A 26,711-nucleotide genomic window follows, 5' to 3' on the forward strand; every position below is an offset into this window, starting at 1 on the left:
TCTGTATTGTTACAAATGCTATATATACTCTAATATAGAACCTTTAGTTTGGTCTTACTTTTTTGTAACCTCTAGCCTTATCTGCTGGTGCAGTTTTGCGATTGAAGACTGTCCCTTCCTGCCACGCTCTGATCACCATTTCTTGTATTGTGATCTTGCTCTTTTGCCTTATTTTCCCTACTCATCAGAGCTTCTCAAACTTGACCCTATGCCCGCACTATTTAGTTTAAAGCCCTCTCTACCACCCTAGTTATATGACTTGCCACAACACTTGTCTTTGCACAGTTCAAGTGAATGCTGTCTCAATGGTACAGCCCCAAATTCCCCAGTATTGGTGCCAGTGCCCCATGAATTGAAACCCATTTCTGCAACACAAATATTTGAGCCACACATTTAATTTTAATCGGATTTACCCTACCCCAATTTGCTCATGATGAAGGTAGTAATCCAGAGATTATAACCTTTGAGGATCTGCTTTTTAAAACTTAGCCCATGGCTGCTCATATTCCCTCAAACATACTTTTCTCGTGCTACCTATGTAGTTGGTAGCCACAAAGGCCACTGGAACCTCCCCCCCACTCCCAAACTGCAAATTCCCCTCCGGCCCAGAGTCGAAGGCCTGCCTTGGTACAAAGGGAGGCAACACAGTCTTCCGCCACATTCTTATTAACTCTCCCTGCTTGAATGGCTTCCTTTATGATGCTGTCAAGATGGCCCTTCTACGTGGTGGTTACTGCCTCTGGGTCCTCTTCCCCCGCTCCCACTTGTTTGTATGAAATGATTTTTTCAGAAAATATTTTATTGAGGCATTTATAATTTTAACAATTTTAAACATCAAATTTCAACAAGAACAAAAATAGAACCAACCCCTCCCCCCCCGGAACAAACCCCAGCCAACATGGCTTACACAAACTATGCCATCTTCCCCAGCCGTTGGATTTCCTGCCTGACTCGTCTCTCCCATACATTTGTATTAAATATTATTGTCCTGAATATTGACCAATTTAATTTTCCACGGCTCTGTATCAAAGTATCGAAAACTGGAAATCTGTGTAATCCCAAAACTTAAAAATACAACTTTGATAAATCTGCCAGATATCCATTTAACTTGCCTGTCAAGTAAAACTTTGGTAACGTTTCTTCGACCCTGAAAGGCTGGCGCAGAGAATTTTAAATGTAGTTACACATGGAGATTTTAAATTTACAATGTTTCAGCAGACTCTGATCAGGCTTCAGGGCCTTTACTTGTTATTAAATAATGTTACATTACTTACGTGGTACATGTATTTAAAACATTTTTGAAAAATCATTAGTCAAATGGTTCCCTCTGCAGTTTTCAATGTTAATGGTGTCTGCAATGACTACGAGTAGCATTATAATGAGACTTTCCCAAGCTAATGCAGTCAGTCAGGTTTTGGGCAATGTTTTTGCCAGTCGCAAAACTTGCAATGCACAAAAGTTGGCATTTTATACAATATTAAAAAGTTTATGGTTGCCTGCAGTTCCATATGCTAGCCACGAGGAGATGCGTCATATTCTCAGCTTTAACACATGGCCTGAACTTCTTAAAAATGCCTGCTCACAATGGGAGCATCACTGGCAACGCCATAATGTAATGTCAATCCTTAGATGCTGAGGTGGTGGTTAGTGGGTTAGCTTCTCGAATTGCTGCTAGTGGCATATTCCAACCTACAATCCATCAAGATCTCTGCATTCTTCCAATTCTTCACCTTGCATTTCCATTGTCCTACCACTACTGGCAGTCAATGTCTTCAGCTGTCTAAGCCCTTGGCTCTGAATTTTCTTCCGTAAAGTTCTCTCTTCTACTGCAAGACACTCCTCAAATCGAACACTGATATAGCTTTTAGTCGCCTCTCTAAATAGTTCTATGGCTTGTCAGTTTTTTTGATAAAGTTCCACTGCGCCTCCTTGACACATATAAGGAAACTATATAAATGCAAGGAGGAGTTTACTAGACAACTTCAGAGGTAGCAGAGTCAGCCACACTGTGGCAGCACCGAGCCATATATAGGCCAGACTGGATAAGGCCATCTTCCTCAACAGCGCGGCTTCATTGTTGCGCTTATTGATATCATCTTCTTCCTTTCCACTTTTCTTGTTAAAATGAATCACTTACCTTGGATTTCTGCTGCACAAGGCAAGTGACAATAAATTTTAAATATTTAAATTCAACTTCTTTTAACGTCTTTTCAGTATTTTTTTAAGTTAACCGCCAAACAATATTATTTTTAAAAAAATCCTATTCCAACTCACTTGTTTCAATTAGGACTTCAAATCAAAGCAAGCATTATACCAAGCATGGTGTAAGTCCAGAAGTCAATCCTTAGTATGCATGGCAAGCTCTAGAGAATAAAAATTGTGTCTAAAGATGTTCCTTTTCCGTTCAAGATTCAAGATATCTTTCTAGCACAAATTTAGTCAGTTAAACTGAATAAATTAACAATAGTAATAAGAATGTAAAGCTTACAATTGCTCCAGGCAACTTCAAAGAAAGAGCTTCATTTGAATAGAAGATAAGAGTTAAAAAGGAAAATAAACCTTGTAAAATAGAATATATGTTTGTTAAGAGAAGAGAATTAATTGTTCAAGAACACTCAAGGGATAAAGGAGTTTCTCAAATGGTTTCGTGTTTTTACCATTGTAGAACTAGGCCATATAGTTCCATGGAGGTAGGAATCCATTATGCACTACTTTAGCTGACCTCAGCCAGGGCAGGTTCACGGCGGTGCTACTTAATTTATGTAGAAGTCAGACATAACAGAACCTATATATTTGAGATAGAGAAGTCCCATTCTTTTCAGAAAGCATCAAATTTAGAACAGAGTGTGCAAGTTAGAAGTTCCTATGCTAATATTATGCCAATTTTGAATTGAAGGAGATTTATTGCTAACCCAGGAGCAAAGGAGCAAAGGATGTTCTTCTGTACTGCAAGAGTTAGGATATTATACAGGCTTTTTCCATTAGCACCAATAATCTAGGGGTTCCAGAATTAGGCAATAAAAGGGAGATCAAAATTAACTTCTGCTCTCTCCCATTCAGGATAACCTGAATTTCCCACTAGGTCTTATGACCATGAATTCAATATCTGGAGGGTCAGAGGTATATGTAGTTTGGGCAGCACGTTTAGTAGTTCTTCCTAGTTATCTTTTAAGTAGCAAAGTCAACAATTCGGTATCCCAAGATACTCTTTAAGATACCTGAAACTTACCGTACTGAATATCTTCTCAAACTCAAGTACGTCAAACCAGTAGGTTTTAATTTTGACGCAGGATCAAACACAATGTATATAATCTCCCTCGACATGCATTTTTGGCTCACCAAGGATATGGAGGGGTTAAACCTGTGTCTTAAGCTTGGCGTGCTATGCAGACGGTGTAATATTTTAACCTGAGTCTCCTTTATTCTATTACAGACAGATTCTATTGGCATTTTCCCCATTCATTACCAAGTCTCTTCCTCAATATTCACTGCAAAATCTCTCTTCCTCTCTTCCACCCCCCCCCCCCCCCTTCCAAAAAAAGCACGGTTTCTTGAATATGCACACAGAATCTAGAATAAAGAGTCATAAAACTTGCTGACTAATTGATTTGGTTTCGTGGATATCAGGAAATGTTTCCCACCAGGAAGACAGTAGTGAGATATAAATATCTGAAGGAGGGGACAACCAAAATATCCGGAACAGTAAACCCCTGAGGGGGTCTACCTAAATGGGAAATCAAAGGAAGGAGGTCTCCCTCTAAGCCTTCCTAAAGGCATAGCCTCATAGACTTCGTTAAATTATTTTTATAACCAGAGAAAAGGTTAAATCTACTCACCAACTCATAACAGAAATGTTTAGTTGAGATACAAATTGCAATAACTCCACACATGGAAATGGAAATTGAACCCAGTCCCTGGCGCTGTGAGGTAGCAGTGCTAGCCACTGTGTCATAGTGTCACCCCTGAGGAAGGAATTACAATTTTAAGGGGTACAGTCCAGAGTTCACTGTGAACTGCAGATTGTTACTCCAGATTATTATCTTCCACCAAGTTCACAAAGGCTAAGAATTCAGCCGGATTGTTGAAGGTCTTTACAGAGTTGCCAGATGTTGCCCTTTGTGTAGCAAGATAAAGCAGGGCTTAATGCATTCAAACATCCTTGAACTGTTCTCCAACTTCATCCAAGCCTCTGCGTTTTTGTTGCATCATCGCCTAGAAATCTTGGGATAAGGAGACCTTTGGCCTCTCAGAGCAGGGCCCCATTAAGCTTCGCCTCTTCCAATTTGGTGATCTCCAAAGTTACAAAAACACAGTTACAGGCCAAGGACGCTGATTGTATCCTGTCGAGGCTGAGGAGCAATGTGCCCTTTCTAACTTAATCCGTGCAGCTTTCGCATTCAATTTATGAAAACATGGTAGCCAACTCTCAAAGAATTTTTTTTTTATATATAAATTTAGATTACCCAATTATTATTTCCAATTAAGGGGCAATTTTAGCGTGGCCAATCCACCTACTCTGCACATTTTTGGGTTGTGGGGGCGAAACCCACGCAGACACGGGGAGAATGTGCAAACTCCACACAGACAGTGACCCAGAGCCGGGATCGAACCTGGGACCTCAGCGCCGTGAGGCGGTTATGCTAACCACTTGGCCACCGTGCTGCCCTAACTCTCAAAGAATTTGATGGGGAATATACGCTCCACTCATCTGGATGACCTGGACATTTTCCCTCCAGCCTCAGTTCTCCAGAAATTCTGACATACCATGTAGCCCATTTTCCAAGCATTGCACTGCTGCCTCACAGCGCCAGGGACCCACGTTCAATTCCCATCATGGGTGTGTGTGTGTGTGGAGTTTTCACGTTCTCAACCGTGGAGTTTTCACTTTCTCAACCATGGAGTTGCATTTTCAACAGTAAGGATTCTCTTCTCTTGTTCATCGAGCCTCTTACTAGTATTCAATCTGATGAGCACTGATATTCTGCACCAATATGCTGAGTTTATCGTCAACAAATTTAATAATATCAGCAGTCATGAGCTGCAATTCCTTTGAGATATCCGGATCAAGAGCCCATTCGGCAATCAAGTCGCCATGTTCAGGAGTCGGCTCCATCTCTGTTGCTTCTGACAGCTCTCTTTAGTCGACAATTTTCTTAGGATTCTTTGGCATTTTGTCACCAGCGCTGAGCCAGAAATCTTCCAGGGACATAATGTGGAGTATTCACTCCTGGTTTAGGAAAGTTAGGAAAGTATGGGCCGTTTGAGCACCATAAATGAGAGGATTAAAAGATGAGTAGCGCCGTGGAAACACTGCTATACCTGCGCTTGCATCACGTGATCCATGTTTATATATTAATGGGATATAGTATTCCGGATTACCGTATCTAACATACCACATCACTTCTTGGAGGACTCATTTCCAGGTCCAAAACTCTCCAGTCTAGTCTCATCACTCAGTAAGGATCAGCCTCTTGGCTCTTATCTGCGTTCCCCCATTTTATTAATATCATCTGCATATCTTGGCAGCTATTAGTGTGGCAGCTGCTGACTCATTAGGCCACTATAACAGTGTGACCATAACTTCCTCCAACTTGTATTCTACTGTTTTAGTCTTGCAGTTCTGCACAAGTTAGACAATGTTTTGTATTTCGCCTCCAAATAACCCAAGTCTCTTTAATTTCATCCACATTATTTCAACAAAATTGGGGCAAGTGCATTGCTCATTCTCCCTGCCTGACTTTGAACACTTATGCAATTAAATGTCACATGCCACTGTTCTGCCCACACATTAGATCTGGAGGCAGATCAAAATTACAACTGGCCCTCCGAGAATGACACCGACTGCAAATTTGAAGACTTTGCATTGAATTCTGGAATCTACGTCATTTGTGTAAATTATAAGGTGGTGCAGTGGTTAGCACGGGGACTGCGGCGCTGAGGACCAGGGTTCGAATCCCGGCCCTGGATCACTGTCCGTGTGGAGTTTGCACATTCTCCCCATGTCCGCGTGGGTTTCACCCCCACAACCCGAAGATGTGCTGGTTAGGTGGATTGGCCACGCTAAATTGCCCCTTAATTGGAAAAGAAAAATAATTGGCCACTCAATTTTAAAAAATAATTTGTGGAAGTTAGGAACCGTGACCCCAACAGTCCCAAAATGCACCCCCCCCCCCCCCCCATCCCAAGATATAATTCCTCCACCAGTATTTGTTAACGATCAGTCAGCCAGTTTCTTACTCAATCGACGGGGTTACCTGGAATTTATTAGCATTTTATGTAGTCTAGACACATAATTATACACTTTCCATAATTCACTGATGACATAGTTTCTTCAAAGAAATCGAGGTGGTTGAACAGGCAGGATCATCCTCTTCAGAATTGATTGTTCATCCGAATATCCTTCAAACTGAAGAGAGAAGGACCGAAGAGAGAAGGACCTTAACATAGCACGGAGCAGAATATATATATTATTCAGCTGCACAGGTAACATGTAACTGAAACACAATAATTGTACTCGGTACAAGAGGGAAAGCATACACTCTAATAGCAGAGGCAAGGAGGGTGGATTTGTGCGACTAGTGTACTTCCACACTGGATTCAGAAGGATTGCTTCCGATGTTACCCTCCAACTTCATTTTATTGCAAAATTTCCATACAAAAAAAATGTTGACCTGTAAATCATTCCACGCAGTTACAAAACAAGCTAGCTGAACTTTACAATGGGTGTTTTACAGAAATAGTTGACTGAATATTTGGAGAGTAGTCAGGTTTATAAAAGTCACTGCAAACAAAATTACAATACAGCATATGTGAAAATAGTTTCAAGGAGAGGTGAATTGACTCACTGCTCAATGCCAGTTGATACCTGTAAGCTCTTTCACACCCATTTTTGGTTCACCTAAAAAAATGCCAACCTAAAACTACATGATGACCTAAGCAATGGAAAGACAAAGCACGCAATTCCACACTCCACTCCCAACTACCGACCCCAAAATGTGTACTACACTACTGGGAAGCCATTCACTATTCACATTGTGCACCAAAGAATCTCAAGGAAACATGGATGGGAGCAACGAATGCAGGTTTTTTTTTGATGAAAACATACCAGAATTCACAACCCTAGATAGAGAGGGAAATAACCACACAAAAAGAATCTAACTGCAAATTAGTGTATATTCTTCTGTACCCCAACAGGGAGCAGCAAAGAGGCTGTGAAGAGGAGACCGTAGGTACTCGTGTAAATGCTTCTAGAATTTTCTGGAAGAAACAATCTGATTCTGTATGTTAGATAGAGCAGCTGTAAAGATAAAGATTTGGCTGCATTAAAAAAAAACTTCTTTCACCTATAATTACACAGCCCAAAACAGGCTACCACAATTTTGTCATTGCCTGTTTATCCAACATCGTCTGATTGCTATGTGGCACAGAATAAACATACAATGTCTCCCTTGTTGTACTGGTGTTTTTCACAATCCATTGTATGTTTTTCAGGAATTTAAGAGCATCAGACAGCCGGCCACTGCAGAGGGGACATGAGAACACACTCCACCCAAAACAAAGTGGGGCCTACATAAATAAAAAGGAATGGTTTGAGCTTTGCTAAAACTGGCCTGTTTTCCCAAGTGTTCACTTGGGAAGGATTTTCTGCCTCATTAACCCTCAGCATCAAAACACAACATACCAGATATCTGGCCATGTTTATTTAATTGGGCAGACATCATCAGCATACTGAATACAGGATATTGACCCTGGCTGATTAAATACTTTGTTCCATGAGGTATGCAATTTAATAATGCAACATTCTTTACCAAAGAATAGAGCAGTGCCAAATAAAATGAAGGTAAAGGATTGTTTGTGCCAGAAGTTCATTTTTTAAAACCATGATAATAGGGCGCAAGCCCTTTTACTGGACTGCTCTGGCAAATTTATTTTGCGGTTGTCCCTGGTTGCGCAAGACCTGTTCATCAGGGGAATGGAGCAGTTATGGTGGTACAAACAAAAAGAACAAGGCAGGAAGATTCACATAAAATTATTTGGAAGACCCTATGGTTTTTAAATGGACTTCAAAATAATTTTTTTTCCAGCAACTGGCTATTTTTAAAGTGCACTAAATTACTAAATTGAGGCTAATTCCCAAAACTGATGGTCAAACATCTATTGCACGCGGCAGGTAAAGTTAATTTTAAACAAAAAAGATGCAGCTATTGCCAAGAAAGCAAACTTTAATTAGCAATTCTCAAAAAGACGTTTCTTGCTGCACGACAAATAGTGACCCCCAACTTAAAACTCACCTGGCTTTAGAATCATACTATTAAGATTTATCAAATATTTGCATTCTTTCTCCCCTCAATTCCTCTCAGTCACTCAACAGCTTCAGTTTTATCATCCAAAGTGCTCAAAGCCAGTACTCAGTTCCTACCCCCTAAAGTGCCTCATTAGTCACTTAATTTGACCCAAAGTCAAAATGAATGAAATATTTTCTTTTATTCCCACAATGTACTTTGTACTCTTGACGATTTCTTCATCCTGCCAGCTAACTCTCCCACTATTTTCTCATGAGAAAAGTGCACAGATGGAATGCCATCTAACCGGTTTATTTTTTTCAGAGTATACCCGAGAACCACCACTTGCATACAGTAGAAAGAACAAGTCACAATCCCAACCTTTGGAGCTGGAAGTATTGTTTTGCGGCCAATGGGTTCGATAAGTTGCCAATATGCCACTAATGAGATGTTAAGAAGGGAATTTTGAATAGCTGCACAAAAGTGTGCAGAACTCGCCAAAAGATCTGCAGAATCTTCGCTGGCCCTGGCCTTCCCATGTAACACATGGGATCTCGATATTCCAGGAAAGAAAACATTTCATCTGTGATAGGGTTTGACTGCAGAATGCAAAGTGGGGTATGGTTAGTGCTGTTATAATTGCAGGTCAAGTTCCATTTTTTAAAAAGGCCATTTTGCCTGAACAAATATGCAGCAAACCCCATTGTCTTATCATCTCTTTGGCTGTCCACCCCTTATAACGACACCAGAGGGCACTCTTGCTCACCAGCCCAAATGGCAGTTTTCAACGACGGTAACAAGATCTCCTGGGCACGAGTGCATCAATCACCAGAATTTTAAAAAATAACATCTTCAAATGTATTCGCTTGGTAATTACATTTTTCAACATGCATCTACAGAGCATTTGAACTGTTGAACGGGCTGAACAAGCTATACCCCGAGACAGAAGGTAGGCAGAAGACGCAATACGTCAGTTTTGAAAAGGAACCTAATTTATTCCTATAAGCAAGACTGTCATGGTTTACTTAAATAAAAGAAACAAGTTTTCACATTCTAAACTTATTTCATGTTATTTACTTCCATTAAGCGGAATATAGTATTTTTAAAAAATCTCTGCAGTAATGCAGTTTTTATTTTAAAAAAATCTCTGCACTAATGGCATCGTCAATCATCTCTCATTGGTCAAAACCCCAAAATAATGTTTTGCACAATTTGTTATTTGGTAAACAGCAGGTCTTTTGGTAACGTGCAGTGAAATGCTGCAGAACATGCAACAGATCTTTCAAGCGGAGCTCACCATAATATAGCCATGGCCATCAATGGTTTCAAAACTTTTGCAATAAATTCGTTCCATTATAGCAAATGGATAAGACAAGTTTAAAAAAAATAAATTTAGAGTACACAATTCTTTTTTTCCAATTAAGGAGAAATGTAGCGCGGCCAATTCACCTGCCCTGCACATCTTTGGGTTGTGGGGCGAGACCCATGCAGACACGGGGAGAATGTGCAAATGCCACACAGACAGTGACTCGGGGCCAGGATCAAACCCGGGTCCACTGTGCCACCATGCTGCCCCGAGTGGATAAGACAAGTTGTGTTCACATTCACTTAGTGATTTAGGCAATCAGGAGATGAGCTCCTTTTTGCCCTTTTAAAAAATTAAATTTAGAGTACCCAATTCATTTTTTCCAATTAAGGAGCAATTTAGCATGGCCATTTACTCTGCACACCTTTGGGTTGTGGGGGCGAAACCCATGCAAACACGGGGAGAATGTGCAAACTCCACACGGACAGTGACCCAGAGCCGGGATTGAACCCGAGACCTCGGCTCCGTGAGGCAGCAGTGCTAACCACTGTGCCGCCGTGCTGCCCTCCCTTTTTGCCCTTTGATGGAATAAAGGGCATGTGGCAAGGATTATTTCCATAACATTAATCCTACCAAATTTTGCGACCGTTAAGAACAGTGAAATGCAATTTGTAAATATTCTGTAATCTTCACCTTCTAATTTGAAGGTGATAAAAGGGAAATGCTAAAACAATGATCATCCATCTGCCCTCCAGCACAAACACAGAAAGGCCTGCCATAATCGGTAGATAGGATCTACCCTCTGGGCTATTTACAGTAATCTATTTTACTGCAGTTAACAATTCCTGCAATATACTGTGTCACACAAAGGCCAAATAATCCAGAGCACTTGAATCAAATCTTCATTTTCATAATCTACAATGCATTCAATTGAATTTTAGTAGGGAAAAGATTTCACCCGCCTCCCTGCTGACATTTAAGTCATCTTGCTTAAAACCTTGGCGTTAAGATTAAGAAGGATCTGCCAGTGATGGCTCTTCATTCAAAAACTGATGAAATTCTCAAAATTAAAAAGAAAAGATAATGCAAGCAACATCTTAAATCATTGCCATTTCAAAAGCTAGTTCACACAAAGCTGTTAACTGCGAATTAAAATGAAATCAGAATAAAAATACCCGCTTAACAAACCCAGTGCACGCTGGTTACAGGTAATCATGCTACTAATCTGCTGCTACCCCACCCTGCCTCCCGCACTACTTCACAACATTAATGGAAAATGCTGCCAAAATCTGACTCCAATTAAATCGGTTACATCTATCCCATGATGCATCATGCATATTTTCCACTTTTAAAATCCTTGCTTGCTACAGATGATAAAATTACTTGGGGGAGGGGAAGGAGTCAATGAAGAAATAATAATTGCCCCAATTCTTCAATTTGAAATATCAAAATTGTTATATCTGTTAATTATTTAACTGGTGCAATGCAATCAGACCGCAGAGCTTTAATCCTGAAGCATGGAAAAGGCTGTTGTGTCAACAAAAAAAAAATAATCCCGGATTGTGTATATATTTTGTTGGTAAATTTAGTTTGCGAAATATATATGTGCCATAAAATAAAGTTCAAAATAAATTTCCAAATTGTGGAGAAACAAATGTAAAAATTCTGGACATACCCATGAGGGAGCCCCCTGCAGCCATTTTGTAACTCAGTCAGTCGCAGCAACAGCAGCAAAAAGACCTCACCTTCTTTGAAGTCACAGCACTGGGTGGGGGGAGGGGGGTGGGTGAATACCTGCTGCCTGATAGGTCTGCATAACCAAGCCTGCAGCAGCCAATAAGGGACTGCTCAGGGCTGAGCAATCAGCAGTAAGCCCTGTGAGAGGTTTGCCTGGCAACAGACCGAGGGGGTAAAAAGGAGGTGATTATATGGCAATGAAAGGAAGGGTGTGAAAAAAAAAGACATATTGCTAGAAACTCAGTGACAATCAGATAGCTTGAGCCAGCTATATAAATTGGCCGTTTTTAAAATGTAAACGATCGCAAGAATTTTTTTAAATGCCCTTTCCCAACCTGATTTACTCGAACCCACCTCTGTCCACTGCAGTAGAAAAAGCTTCGCTAATCAATTAGCATGATTAGAAGAAGCTACACATCTTTGCACAGGGATAACACGCTGCTTATAGAATATCATTCTGGATGCAACAGCTCTCTCAAACGCCTCAAAATTTCGGCCATGAAACAGCTTTAAACATGCCAAGAGGCCGGACCATATTTGCCAAAACAGCAGCTAATACACCACCTGTTTTCACAATTCCCTCATGACATTTAGTTGAGTGACCTGACGATGCATTTCAAAATAACCTCCTCGAATGCACATACAGCCTAGGCTCCCTCCTCAAATACACATGCAGCCTAGGCTCCCTCACGATCGCTTCGCCTCTCACCCACAACAAATACAAGCAAGTTACATGTATACAGTCTTTGTGTACACTCAAGAGCATGGGCGCGGAAGGAGGAAGAGAAAGAGGGGAGAAAATATCTAGCATAGAATCATTTCATTGATCCAATTTTACATATTTGCAATTCTATAATCACCACAAATACACCTATAAAACACTATTATAGCTAGAGCCACTAACATTTGAGATGTTCCCAATCATACACATTTATGGCGCAAGGAAGCACGAAGCCACCTATTTTTATTTGGATGCCTGAAGGTCACTTACTACGCAACTGTCAAAACTACTCTATGAATAATCTTGCATACAAAAAGAGACTCGAGTCCCTCCCTGCAACAGACGTTTCTCATGAACTTAGTCAAATTAAGTTGCTGCATCGTGTGTTGACATTGTAAATTGTGCTGGCAGGGGTGTGGGGGAGGGGTTTTTTGTTTTGACTGTACAGAGGGAAGACAGGTGACTCTTTAAACCTCTGGTTAACACATCAGAACCCATGTAATTACCAGTACTTATATGCACTAAAACAAATCAGCCACTGCATTTACCACAAGATCTGTTGCTAACTAATTTTCATTACTCGCCAGTGTGATCAAAATCCAGAAGAAAATTAATGGAGAGTTATAAATGTGCATGCATTGTTTATTGTTGGTGGGTGTAAATTTGGGAGAAAATGAAAAAGGAGAATAAAAATATATTTTTAAAAAATAAATAAATGCGCATGCACGTGTGATATATTATTCTAAGCGTCAAGAACTAATAACCATACCACTGTAGGATCCGAATCCATTACAAGCTTTCATAATTCTCCTTCATTCCGGTTGGTTTGAAGTGCTTGCAACATTAGACCCAGCAGCCTAACCCTTTCACAAGTACACAGAGTGGTTGCAGAGTACAGCAGGCATACCAGGTTTGGGCTCAATACAACCCAGGTTTCCTGTTTCAGTGTACACAAGAGAAATGAGACAAACTGTCATCAAGTATTTGTTTGCCTCAAAATTAACATCACACAAGAAAAAGCTTTAAAATGGGCCTGATGATGACGACAACCTACCAAATGCCACAAATCTGTAATTTGGAATTTGTTTACTGCAATGAGGTGCAACATTAGGAACAGCGATCTCCAAGTTTATTTTGGGCTATGATTTACAAGAATACTCAAACCTCAACCACAAGTACAAGCAATCCAATGTAACCAAGGCTCAAGTGTTAATGAAAGGAATGCTTTACTAATAAAACCATATTTATATTTGATCAAGTAAAGAGAACAAAACACAAATAAAGATATCCAAGTTAGTTTTTGAATTTTCCCTTAAAACATTGGTATATTAACCCATTTTACATTTTTTATAAAGCAAATCAGGATGGTTATAACCACTGGTTGTCTATCCATGCACAACAATTAGCTTCTCTAAAAGTCTTAATTATTGCCTCAAGCAGTAAATCATTGCAATAGGCACCACATAAATGCAGATTCCCATTACGAGTATTTTGGAACAGAGGAATTATACAGTAATTTGACAGGAGTTAAAATTATGAAGGTATGGCTTCACAACTAGGGTCTAGGGTTCACAACTAATGCCTTCTCAGAGTTATAGAAATACAGTCCAGGCCCTAATAAGTGGTTACGGTCTAGCTTTAGTAAGAAAGGTCTTGACTGTATTTCAGTTGTCACGTGCAGAGTAGGGATACTGTAACTATTAAGGCAAGGTAGTTCTACCGTATTCACTTAGTCCTAGTGTATGACAGATTGATTGAGGAAGTCAATCCTCCAAAAAACTGAATTTATATAGCACCTTTTTCATAACCATTGGATGCCCAAAGCGGTTTAGAACTAATGGGTGTACTTTTAAAGTGAAGGGTAGTCATTGTTTTATGCAAGAAACGAGGTAACTTTGTACAGTTGTATGTTGTTTCATGAAACAGTCTAAAGCTTGTATTGTTGAAAAATAACTGTAAATAACATATAGCTGTATACACAAGTCGTTATAGTAGCAGATCAGACCCCAATTTATATCAGAAAACCAGATGAAACCCCAACAATGTTTTAATTTGTAAGCTGTGAGGAAAGAATGCTTCGCTCAATGATTCCACTGACACCAAAGGATCTTTCATCTCAAAACAAACTTTATTAACACGGAATTAACCCCATTAATATCCAAGGAAAACAAAAAACATTTTAAGTTATAAAAAGGTCTTTTGAGCTTACTTTCCCATCTACTCCCAAAATTTCCCCCCCCACACACACACACACACACAAATGCCACTTAAAACACTTAGTGACTTACAGATTTATCCAGAGTATCTGGGAGAGAAGCTTTCAGCAAGTCTGAGAAACTCACTTTTGCTCAGAAACTGGAGCAGAAATTCTAAAAGTAAAACTAACAGCATACGCATGGCAAAGCATAAAGAGGGCGGAAGTATCCGAAGGGTTGGAATCTTTGAAAGTGGATAAGTCGCCACGGCCAAATGGATTGTTTCCGAGGTTGCTGGAGGTGGTCAAGGAGGAGATAACATGTTCGGAGGGTGATTTTCCAATCCTCACTAGACACTGGGGAGGTACCGGATGATTGAAGAAATGCAAGCATGGTTCCATTGTTTAAGAAGAGACCAAAGGAAATGTTGAACAATTATAGGCCAGTTCGTCTTACGTCGGTGGAGGGCAAATTGGTAGAATTCAATCCTGAAAGATAGGATTAACTGTCACAGACTACTCAGGGATAGTCAGCATGGATTTCTTAAAGGAAGGTCTTGCCTCCCAAATTTGATTAAATTGTTTGAGGAAGTGACAAGAACGGTTGATGAAGGTAGTGCAGTCGATGTTGTGTACATGGATTAATGTCCCACATGGCAGATTGGTCAAAAAGTGAAAGCCCATGGAATACAGGGCAATGTGGCAAACTGGATAAAACGTTGGCTTAGTAACAGAAAACAAAGTAATGGTCGAGAGGCTGCGCTTGCAAATGGAAAGTTGTTTCAAGTGGTGTTCCACAGGGCTCTTATTGGGACCATTATTGTGTGTTATATATTAACAATTTGGATTGTACTTGTTCATTGTCATGTGTACCGAGCTACAGTGAAAAGTATTGTTCTGCGTATAGCTCAGACAGATCATTCCGTACATGAAAAGAAAATACATAAGGCAAACATAACATACACGATGTATGTCAATACATAAACACAGGGATCAGGTGAAGCATAGTAGAGAAGTTGTGTTAAGACGTCAGATCAATCCATAAGAGGGTCATTCAGGAATCTGGTAACAGCGGGCAGAAGCTGTGTTTGAATCGGTTAGTATGTGTCCTCATGTGGCACTTCCAACTGCCCGATGGAAGTTGGAAGAATGACTAAGCCGGGTGGGAGAGGTCTTTGATTATGCGGCCCGCTTTCCCAAGGCAGCGGGAGGTGCAGAGTCAATGGATGGGAGGACGGTTCGTGAGATGGACTGGGCGATGTTCACGACTCTGTAGTTTCTTATGGTCTTGGGCCGAACAGTTGCCATACCAGGCTGTGATGCAGCCAGATAGAATGCTTTCGATGGTGCATCTTTAAAAAGATGGTAAGAGTCAATGTGGACATGGCAAATTTCTTTTGTTTCCTGAGAAAGTATAGACGCTGCAGAGCTTTCTTGGTTGTAGCATTGACATGGGTAGACCAGGACAGATTGTTGGTGATGTGCACACCTCGGAATTTAAAGCTGTCAACCATCTCCTCCTCGGCACCATTGATGTAGACAAGGGTGTGAACGATACTGAGCTTTCTGAAGTCAATAACCAGCTCTTCAGTTTTGTTGACGTTGTTGACGTTGAGGGAGAGATTATATAGAATTTACAGTGCAGGAGGCCATTCGGCCCATCGTGTCTGCACCGGTTCTTGGAAAGAGCACCCTACCCAAGGTCAACACCTCCACCCTATCCCCATAACTCAGCAACCCCACCCAACACTAACGTCAATTTTGGACACCAAGGGTAATTTATCATGGCCAATCCACCTAACCTGCACATCTTTGGACTGTGGGAGGAAACCGGAGCACCCGGAGGAAACCCACGCACACACAGGGAGGATGTGCAGACTATTGTCGTTACACCACTCCACTTTTCCCTCCTGTATTTTGACTCATCGTTGTTCAAGATCCGAACCACTAAGGTTGTGTCGTCAGCAAACCTGTAGATAGTATTGGAGCCAAATGTTGCCATTCAGTCATGTGTGTATAGGGAGTATTGTGGGGGGCTAAGTACGCAGCCTTCGTGGACAAGGTGTTTTGGATTGTGGACGTGAATGTGGGGGACAAGATTGGGAAATTTTCAGATGGCACAAAGATTGGCCGAATAGTGCATAGTGTAGAGGATAGCTGTGAATCTCCAAAATGATATAGATGGGTTGGGAATGGGTGATAAAGTGACATATGGAATTTAACACATATGCACTTAGTGCGGTCAGTTATAGGGAGTACACAATAAATTGGAAGTGGAGCAGATAAGTACACAAGTGCCTAAAGGCAGCAGTTCGAGGAAACACATTTGTAAAGAAAGCATATGGAATGCTCTCCTTCACTGGCAGAGGTATAGAATATGTTGGAATTGTATATAACACGGAGGCCACAACTGGGTTCTGATTACATTATAAGGAGGACGTAATTGCTCTGGAGAGGGTGCAGAAGAGGTTTACAATAATGTTGCCAGGGCTAGAAAAGCGTAGCTACAAGGAGAGATTGGGGTTATTTTCCTTGGAACAAAGAAGGTTGAGGGGTGACTTAATTGAAGTGTACAAAATTGAGGGGAAGTGATAGAGTGGACAAGATAAAATGGTTTTCCTTGGTGGAGAATTCTAGAACCAGGGGACATCGATTCAAGATAAGTGACAGATCGTGTAGAGGGGACATGAGGAAGAACTTTCTTTTATGCAGAGGGTAGTAGGAGTAATTTGCTTCCCGAGTTGGTGTTGGAGACCCTAAATTCTCAAGTACCTGGATCTACACCTCAAGTGCTGTAAGCTACAGGGCTATGGACCGGGTGCAGGAAGGTGGTAGCACCTGGGTGTCCTCGAGCTGGCACAGACAAGATGGGCCGAATGGCCTCCTTCTGTGCTGTAACATTTCTATGGTTCTACATTAAAAATTCCTCCGTTCACAGTGCTGTCTATGTGCTATCTTCATGCTGACTTCTATCAGACTCACACCTCCTGTGTAACCCCCTCCATGATAATAATATAATGCTCGCTTATTGTCACAAGTAGGCTTCAATGAAGTTACTGTGAAAAGCCCCTAGTCGCCACATTCCGGCACCTGATACTGTAGACAACACTGTTTCCACAGCCCCACATTAACCCTTCAGTAGTGAGCACCCCAATACTGCACTTCCAAGTCTTTACCCAAAAGAATTTACAATAATACTTTATGCGATCCCTTCTCCCTTGACCAAGTCTCAGCTTTACAGATTCAGGTGGTCAGAAAGCTTTACGATTCTTCCAGATCCTGTTAGTTAAAGTTTGGAGGAGTGGTAGTCTCAAATGCTTTGGGCTGACTTTAGTGAATTGAAGTTGTAATACTTGGTGTTGCAATTATTCTGGTTTCTATGTCTGGTTCACGTCTGATAGAATGTTTACCATGGGGAATGAGGAAACTACTTCTGTTCCACCTGATTGTGCCTTCTGGGAGCATGTATTAAATAAGATCATTGATCTTCATCCCCCAGGTCGATCATGTCTTCTCTGTCAATGTCCTTGATCCAATCCTTGTCAACTCTGTTTAGCCTAGGCGGATTCCTAGTACGGTACTCCTTACTTAAATTGAGATTTTGTTGCTGTCTAGAAGACTGTTCTTGGTCTTGAACCTTCCGATGGTTCCCAACTACCAACCCAGAGATTAATTTATTCAGCAGCATAGGGTGAATTTTTGTGCCCATCAGCATCCCTGATGGAGCCCATCCACATAATAGTGGATTGGATATAGATGTCAAAAGTGCCATTGGAAAGTTGAAGGTGCCAATCGCCGCATCTTCTGCCGCACCTTCTGCCGCATCGTGGGGAGCTGATTGTGTTGAAATCCGTAATTCGCTTCATTAGTGAATTGCAGCCTGTTGTTGGAGACCACCTGGTCCAAGATGTCACAGATCGCTAAGATTTATTTCAATGACCTTGTGACCTCTTTGGTGGTCATGATGTGCAAATGCTTCACTTCAAACCACCGAGAGAAATAGTCAATAGTGACAAGGAAGGACTTGGCATTTTATACGAATAGGATAATTCTCAAATGTTCACAGGATCTGGGAAGGAGCTGTGCGAGGACTCTCTCCTCCTCCTTCTTCCCTCCCTCCCCCGCCCGGACGGGTTTGAGCAGTACATAGCAGTTTAAAATCATCGTTTGAATTTCTCTCAAAATTCCCATGCGGACTGGGAATGCTCTGCACTTTTGTGATGTCCAAGAGGCCCTGGTGGATTCATTGTAGAATCTCCAGCCTGAGACAAGTATGAACGCTCGTCATACAATAGCAGATCAAAAATAGTGAAATATTGCTGCTTTCGGAAGTAAATTTGTATAACCTTGTCACCTGGACGCTGCAAGCAACCAACCTCTGGCAGTATTGACTAAGGCGGACACACTCTTCATCTTGCACCTGCTCCTGGTGTACTAGTTGGAGCTTGCTGTTGTCAAGATCTGGGAATATAACTGTAGATTGTCTACGTCGCACGATTGTTGGCTGTGGCCCTGGATAGTGCTTTCACAGTAGTTTGATGCCTCCCCTGGACGCACACCCTCTCGCATGCAAGCAGAATCTCAATGCTGGGAGGCATCCTGACAAATACTTTGTCCAATTGAGAGACCAATGGCTTGTGATTAGTCTCATTACTTTTAGTCCAACAATATAGTCAGAGAACTTATCATAAGCCCATATTACTGAGAGGACTTCTTTCTCAAGAACTACGTACCACATTGGTATCTGACAACTCCCTATGCACGTAATACACTGGTCAGCAGTATCCATCCTCTTTGAACAGAGCCCCCTCGAAAAAGCATCCCTGCGTTTATAGTTGGCAGGCATGGATGGCAGTGAGCCACGATATCTGGCGAGAGCAACCTGTCCTCCTCCTGGTGCACCTCCCAACACCACACTTGGGGCCTTTTTTTAAGGTGTGGCAGAGGTTCTGTGACCAGCACCAGGTTGAGCAGAAATTTCACTCACTGATTTACCATGCCCAGGAACCTTTGGAGGTCCAGATTGGATGACAAGTTTGTAAATTAATTAATTGCCTGTATTTTGTGTGGGTCTGCCGTGATGCCGTTGCACTTCACAACATGATCCAAGAACCAAATGGAAGTCGCTTACTTAACATTCAGCAGCAATCCTGCCTCCTGGAAGTGTTTAAAGGGTAATTTATAGACAGCCTCGAGTCTGCTGTGGGCAAGGACATTGTCTATACTGCAGATGACTCCTTTCAGGCCTTGAAGAATGGTTGATTTTGTGCGGTGAAGATTTTCAGATGCCGAGGTCAAACAAATGAAGCAGAATCTGTTGGGGGCGGGGGTAATAAAATTGTCAGCAACCATGATTTCTCATGTAACAGAACTTGATAGAAGCCACTGTTGGTATCAAGTTAAGAACAGTGCTCTTGGAGAGTTTCGTCAAGCCATCATCCACTGAGGATGCTGGGTGAACGTCCCTCACCACTACCCTGTTGAGTTGTGTCAAGTTGACACCGCTGTGAATGAACCAGTTTCAGGACTGGTACCAACCCTTGTTGGCTGAGAGATCATTTCATCAAGTTGCTGTTGAACCTGTCTCATAAGCAGGTGTGGTATTTTCCATGGTGTAAACAAGCATACAGGTTTGGCATCACTTAAGTATTGGAAAATAATTTCTGAAATCTGAACTAGATCCTTTCTGATTAATCCTGTGGAACACATGTCCCGTCCACTGGCATTCTTCAGGTCTTCCGTGACTGGTGGGCACCGCAGGGGTTGAGGTGCATCATCACCCCCAGGAATGGTACTTGTTAGTCAAGTTTCCATTGGACGATTTATAATAGTTAGTGCCCCACTAGGGGCCGCCTCCTGTCATTTTTTTTATTGAATATATTTCCCGTATTTGTATGCTTTTATATTGTGAGAATATTTTGCAATGTACCCAACAGTTCCAAACACCCTAATACACTTTGTGCACAGCAAGGTCCCACAAAATGCGATAATGACCAGATAACCTCTTGTGGTGTTATTTGGGAGGCGGGGGGGGGGGGGGGGGGAAGAGAAGAGAGAAGAGAGAGAGAGAGAGAGAGAGAGAGAGAGAGAGAGAGAGAGAGAGAGAAAGAGAAGAGAAAGAATAAATGTTAGCCAGGAAATAAAGATGACATCCCCGTTCTTCAAAATAGTGCCATGAAATTATGTACATCTGAGAGCAGACATCTGGTTTCAAACATCTTATTCAAAAGATAGCAAGTCACACCTCTTGACATCTCAGTATTGGAATGGAGCATCAGGCTTTATTTTTGCGCTCAGATCTTGGAGTGGGATCTGAACCCAGAACCTTATGACTAAGTGCCAAGCCACGACTGACCCTGTAAAATTGAAGACAGTGTTGGAGGAACCGGGTATTCAGCACCTCGAGGATCAAGAAGAGCTTAAATGAAAACATGGTTGAGAAGGAGCCTGACTTAAAATAATTGTTCCAGACGTGCCTTCCCCTCAAGTAAAAAGAGTGGTGGTGGTACACCAGGTTCTATTAGGGAGGGAGTTTCCAGGATTTTTACCTCGTGACATGTGAAGGAACAAAAATATAATTTCAAATCAGGGTGGTGTGTGGTTTGTAGGGAAATTTGCAGGTGGTGTTCCATGCACTGACTGCCCTTGTTCTTCTAGGTGGTAGAGGGTTTCGAAGGTACTGTTGGAGTCTTAGTGAGATGCTGCACTACATCTTGGATACAGTACAATATCAAATAGAAACACTGACTTAACAGAAACGGTTTGGCAGATGATGGAGTGACACTACTCGGGTTTCTTCCCACTGTCCAGAAAATGTGCAGGTTAGGTGGACTGGCCATGATCAATGTGAAGGATTATGGAGATAGGGTGGAGGAGTGGGCCTAGTGCTCTTTCAGAGGGTCAGTGCAGACTTGATGAGCTGAGTATCCTCCTTCTGCACTGTAAGGATTCTATGATACTCTGGGGTGACAAATCGCAAAGCTTTAATCTCTGGTCTGCGGCTCGTTGTTCAACAAAGGGTGGTGCTCGAAGTCTGAAGTATAAAATTGGCAAGTGCCACCCTATGCTAAAAGAGTACGTTCCAACATTTTAAAAACATTCATGACACGATTAGCAGGATAACTTGGAACAGAATGTGCATTTCTTGAAACTGGCGCAAGAGCGTTCGGTTCTCAATATTAGTCACTGTACAGGATATCTCAAAGTAGTACAAACCTTTCTGGTTGCTGTCTTCAGTTGTCAATGCTGCTTTGCCAAAACTGAAGGTGGTGCTTATCAAAGTAAAATAAATTTGCAGTCCAAATCTTCAAACCTGAGGATAGAGAAGGGTCACGTGGTGTGAGCGCAGGAGCGGTTGAGTTTTCACCAGTTCTGGCTCTTCTCATCTTGTAATGCACATTTCTTATTTGCTTTTTTTTTTGGAATACATGGTTTGTATTTTGTCTCTGGAGGATTCTGGAGTATCCGGATTGGTGTTTTGCAAAGATCATCTGGATGATGGCCGCAATTGAAAAACATTGTTCTGGATGAGGGTCTCGGCTCTTCGGTGTGGGTCATTAGGGCTCACTTGGAAGATTTAAGAGGTACCCTTCGGAGAATGGAGGAGGTGCACAAGTTCTTGAATTCGAAGGAGCACCATCCTGGTAAAAGGCCCAGCTCAGTGTTGTCGAGATCCTGCTGCATGGTGTGCCGTCTATCCTATAATAATAATCGCTTATTGTCACAAGTAGGCCTCAATAAAGTTACTGTGAAAAGCCCCTAGTCGCCACATTCAGGCGCCTGTTCGGGAAGACCGGTATGGGAATGGAACCTGCGCTGCTGGCATTGTTCTGGATTACAACCCAGCTGTTTAGCCCACTGTGCTAAACCAGCCCCAGTATCCTGATGGGTTCAGGAAGTAGGGGCCAGGCAAGGTGCACCCAGGAACCCAATCCCTGGTGAGGGGTGGAAGGAAAGCTCCCGACTGGGTTTTAAAATTGGCTGCCATGCTTTAATAATGGAGGCTTGGTGCATCAGATTCGATGGAACGCAAGATATCCGGTTTTAAAGAGCCGGGGTTGTTTGGGTCCCTCCAATCACTGGTCTTTTATTATATTCTCAATGCTTGTCGTGAGCGGTTGGTGACCAAGCTTGTCGAGTTGTTCCACCCGGCCAGGACCTAGGCTGTGGGTCACCTGTGCGTCTAAGCATGGTGGAAATGGTGGTGCTTCGGTTGTTTGAATCCTTGTGATCCTGAGGAGCGTTCACTGATCCCGTCTTGGTCTCTGCCTTTGATTAACACAAATGGTGTTATTATCCTGCAATTCTTCTATAATCCTGAATTGATACTCCCTTGTGATTTTGTGGTTTATTTTTTGTTTTTTCTCCTGCAAGGGCATGTGAGCACAAGGGAGTGTGTTGTCAGTTATCCTGTTCTACTAAAATCATATGGAGTCGGTTATGTGAAATGTGGTCGGTGCACAGTTTTACTCCTTTTTGTCAATAATGAGGATGAGTAGAGCCAGGGCGGGTGAAGGGTGGATGGTTGGGGACAGTAGGGTCAGCTCAGTCCTCATGAAGATTGAAGATAGCCTCCCAGGTACGGCCAATAGATTCTGGGTTTTTAGTTAATTTGTTTGTTATTTTGAATTTAAGAATCCTTGCCTTTTTCCATTGATGGCTTGGGCGGGTTCCTTCTGATCCCTCCTTGGAGGTTGTACTTTCTCCTATAGCCTCTTGTACTTTCTCCTATAGCCTCTTTTTTCCTCTTAGAGCTATTAGAATGAGAGGATTTGAGTAATGGCACATGCGGAGGCGAAGTTGGTTGATCAGTGGTTGGTCTGTTGAAGAGAGGGATTTTTCCTCGATATCCTGTTATGGCGGATACTGCGGGGTAATGATGGATGTTTTGGGGTCAGTTCAGATGTGCCTTGGTAGTTCTATCTATTTCTTGTCACGCTGGTGAGCAGGATTCTGTTGCTAATCCTGGTCCAGTCCAGGTGGTTTAAGAGAGGTTCCCCTGGTTGTAACGGGGAGGGAATCAGCCCACCATCCCAGGACACTCAATTGTTGGGTGCCTTGGCGATTTTTCTTCTTTTTTAATTACGGTCTTAGACCAGGCCGCAACAGTGGCTAGGGTACTGTACCGAATCTCCAATATTTTAGTTTGTTTTGTAAGACTGTGCGGAAAGAATACTTTGTTCCAGGAGTGATTGCACAAATAAATAGGGATTTTATTTCAAAACAAAAAACTATTAACATCACACCCGAAATTAGCTTACAATCTTAAACAATACAATTCTAAATTAAACAACAAGAAAGGAAAAACATACAGGTCTCAATCCATCCTACATTCCAATGATACAGCAAGACATTGATTTTCCAAAATAGATTTGGTTCCTGTTAGAACTCCTGCAGAATCTGGCTGAATGTCATCAAAAAGCGGTTTCAACTGGTTTGTTTCAGCTTCCCTTTTGTCCTCCGACACGTCCGCACTGCTTCAAACACTATTAATCTTTTTCAACTATCCTACTGAGAGAAAAATACTTTACTTCTGGTCTAAAGGATAGCCAGATCAAAAACCCCAACTCAAAAGCTTTCTCAAAATGTCTGAATACCTCAGCTCTGTAATGATATGTATATAGTCAGGTTAGTGAAGGGTTAATAATTACATCTCGGTATAAATCAAACACTAGAGGGCGCTACCACTTCTCTGTAGTTAAGTCTGACCCGGAGGGAATTCTGGGAGTAGCATAAGGAGACAGCATGGTGGTAGCATAAGAAGATTACAGTAGATTTAGTTAACACGAGGTTAGATCATAGTGTATTTAGTGACTATTTAAATTATTGAGTGCTGGAAGACAGATTCTATGTCACTTAATTATAATCTGTAGCTCAGTAGAGTGTTCGAACTTCATTTCATTCATAGTATTATAAAAAATTAGTTTTGTTTCAATCTTTTGATTGGTGAATTCTTTGTCAACAACACATTGGATCATTTTGGAAAGAAAGGACAAAGAATACAAACATATTACCACGAATGGTAATATAACATGGTGCCAGGTCACTGCTGAAGCTAATTAGGTATTTTAGCAAGGATTTAGTCAGAAAGACTAAACAACACACCAACGCAAATTTCGAAGAACAGACCTGTTGTTGTGGGGCAACTCGAATTTCAAAGAACAGACCTGTTACTTCGGACATCGAAGAATCCAGGGCTGACGGAGAAAGCTCATGCTCCACGACAACTCCGGATCACCAGTAAACTTGATGTTAACTGGCGAGTGTTCAAGCAGCAGTTTCAATTATATCTGTTAGCTTCCGATTTAAATGATGCGAGTAATGATCGTAAATTAGCTTTTTTTCTAACGATGGCTGGTCCACAAGCCATAGAATTATATAACTCATTTCAATTTGCTACGGCTGAAGATAAAACTAAATATGATGTAGTTATAGTAAAGTTCGATGTTCACTGCAAGATCCAGATTAATGAAACTTTTGAGCGTTTTGTCTTGAAAAGAAGAATGCAAAATAACGAGGAATTGGTTGATTGCTTCATGACATCTCAAACTTTTAGCTCAAACATGTCATTTCTCAGTTTTTTAACTGATTCAAATGATCAGAGATCAAATTGTATTTGGAATAAGCGATAGCTCAGGGAACATTTGCTGAAACAGAAAGATCTCCAGCTAGGAAATGCAATCGAAAAGCGCCGCATGCATAAATTATCCAAAAGTCAGTATAATGAAATACTCCTGCGAGAAAAGGGTGCGAAAATGAACCTCGAGGTAGAATGCGTATGGGCTGTGTCGCAGCTCAGAAAGATGCATGTTTTGGATGGCAGCCATCTTGCGCACGCGGGTTCTAAGCCTACACATGCTCACTTCGCAAAAAGATGTGAGACGGAAGACTGATCTGCGCATGTGCGAAAAAGCTGTACATGTGACGACGTGAACTTCATGACGTGTGGACGCTGTGGACACGCCCACCCTCAAAGAAAAATGGCCAGCATGAGGAAAGATTTTCTCATAATTTGGCACACACAACCATTTCGCTTCATAGTGCAGATCCACTCTTAAATTTAAATCTTCAAATTTAAATTCACAGCAGATGAATCTTAGAAGTGTGGACACAAAACAAGAAGCTTTTCAAAAACAAAATTTTTCCAGCGATCTTGATGTTTATTCTTTAGAAGACTCATTCATCATAGGCATCACTGAGAAATGTGATGAAACCACAGTTGTTTCATCTCCTCTTAAGGCAGTTCATTCTATCAACACAGATACGGAATGGAACACAGTACTTCAAGTTAATGATTCTCAAATTATTTTTAACTTGACACTGGAGCTTCTACAAACTTGCTCAATAGGCATGACCTTTCAAAGCTAAAGCAAACTCCAAAGATCAAGAAATCAATTAGTCAATTGCATGTCTACAATGGCAATGCCTTCACCTCAGTGGGATCTCGCTATTTGTTGGTTACCAATCACGACAGTGCTATATCTCTAAGATTTGAGATTGCAGCTTCAAACAAATCTTCACTCTCAGGTGTGCAAGCGTGTAAGGATCTACACCCAAGTTAGAGAATTTATAGTGCGAGTGCATCTCATCCACCTATTCAAGATGACATACAAGGAATTCTGGCTTGCTTTCCGCACGTCTTCAAAGGCATGGGTACTCTTCCCTACCAATATAAAATTCAGTTACAGCCAGATGCCAAACCAGTTGGACACCCACCGATAAGAGTTCCTGCACCGCTTCGGGAGAGATTGAAGTTTGAACTTGCTAGGATGCAAAATCCAGGCATAATCTCTAAAATTACAGAACCGACTGACTGGGTCAGTTCCATGGTATGTGTAAAAAAAAGCTTCCAGGGAATTGAGGTTATGCATTGATCCTAAAGATCTTAATAAAAATATAAAGAGAGCACTATCCAAGAGAGGAGAAATCACCAGTTAGATGGCAAATGCTAAAACAATTTCCAAACTTCGAGAGGATTTCGGCAAATGCAGTTGGATGCCTCCAGCAAAAAGTTGTGTGCGCTCAACACACCGTTTGGGAGATACTGTTTCAACAGGATGCCATTTGGAATTATCTAACCATCAGAGATTTTTCATCGAGTGATGGAACAGATGACTGAAGGTGTATGTAGATGATATAATTGTCTGATCATCTACAAGAGAAGAACACAATGCAAGGTTGTAACAAGTATTTCAACGAGTACATAAATTTGGTTTGAAACTGAACAGAGCCAAATGTAGTTTTGGTATCTCAACCCTGAAGTTCCTTAGAGATCAAATTTCAGAACATGGCGTGCGACCTGACAATGACAAGATTGCTGCCATACAAAAAAATGAAAGTCCCAGAGGACAAGAAAACTGTGTTGAGATTTTTAGGTGTTGTGCATTCACCAAATGATCAAGAGATAGTCTTTTCATGGCAGAGAGAAGAGCAGTAGAGCTGCTGTGTCTGGCTTCAGCTCCAACACTGAAA

General features: G+C 41.5%; 1 protein-coding gene across 6 annotated transcripts in view; it reads right to left on the bottom strand.

Moving 5' to 3' along the window:
* The window catches only part of LOC119956569 (activating transcription factor 7-interacting protein 1-like), a 204,871-nt gene that overhangs the window by 115,067 nt on the left and 63,093 nt on the right, over positions 1–26,711 (bottom strand). Inside the window, exon 1 of one of the 6 annotated variants that reach the window (XM_038783881.1) lies at positions 11,264–11,288. The exons of the other annotated variants lie outside the window; for them this stretch is intronic. The gene's annotated coding sequence lies outside the window, so the exon portion shown is untranslated. Of the gene's footprint in view, positions 1–11,263; positions 11,289–26,711 lie in introns of those variants that run through there. 6 annotated transcript variants of the gene reach the window in all.

The sequence above is a fragment of the Scyliorhinus canicula genome, chromosome 23 (genome assembly GCF_902713615.1).
Source record: "Scyliorhinus canicula chromosome 23, sScyCan1.1, whole genome shotgun sequence".
NCBI classification, from domain to species: Eukaryota; Metazoa; Chordata; class Chondrichthyes; order Carcharhiniformes; family Scyliorhinidae; genus Scyliorhinus; species Scyliorhinus canicula.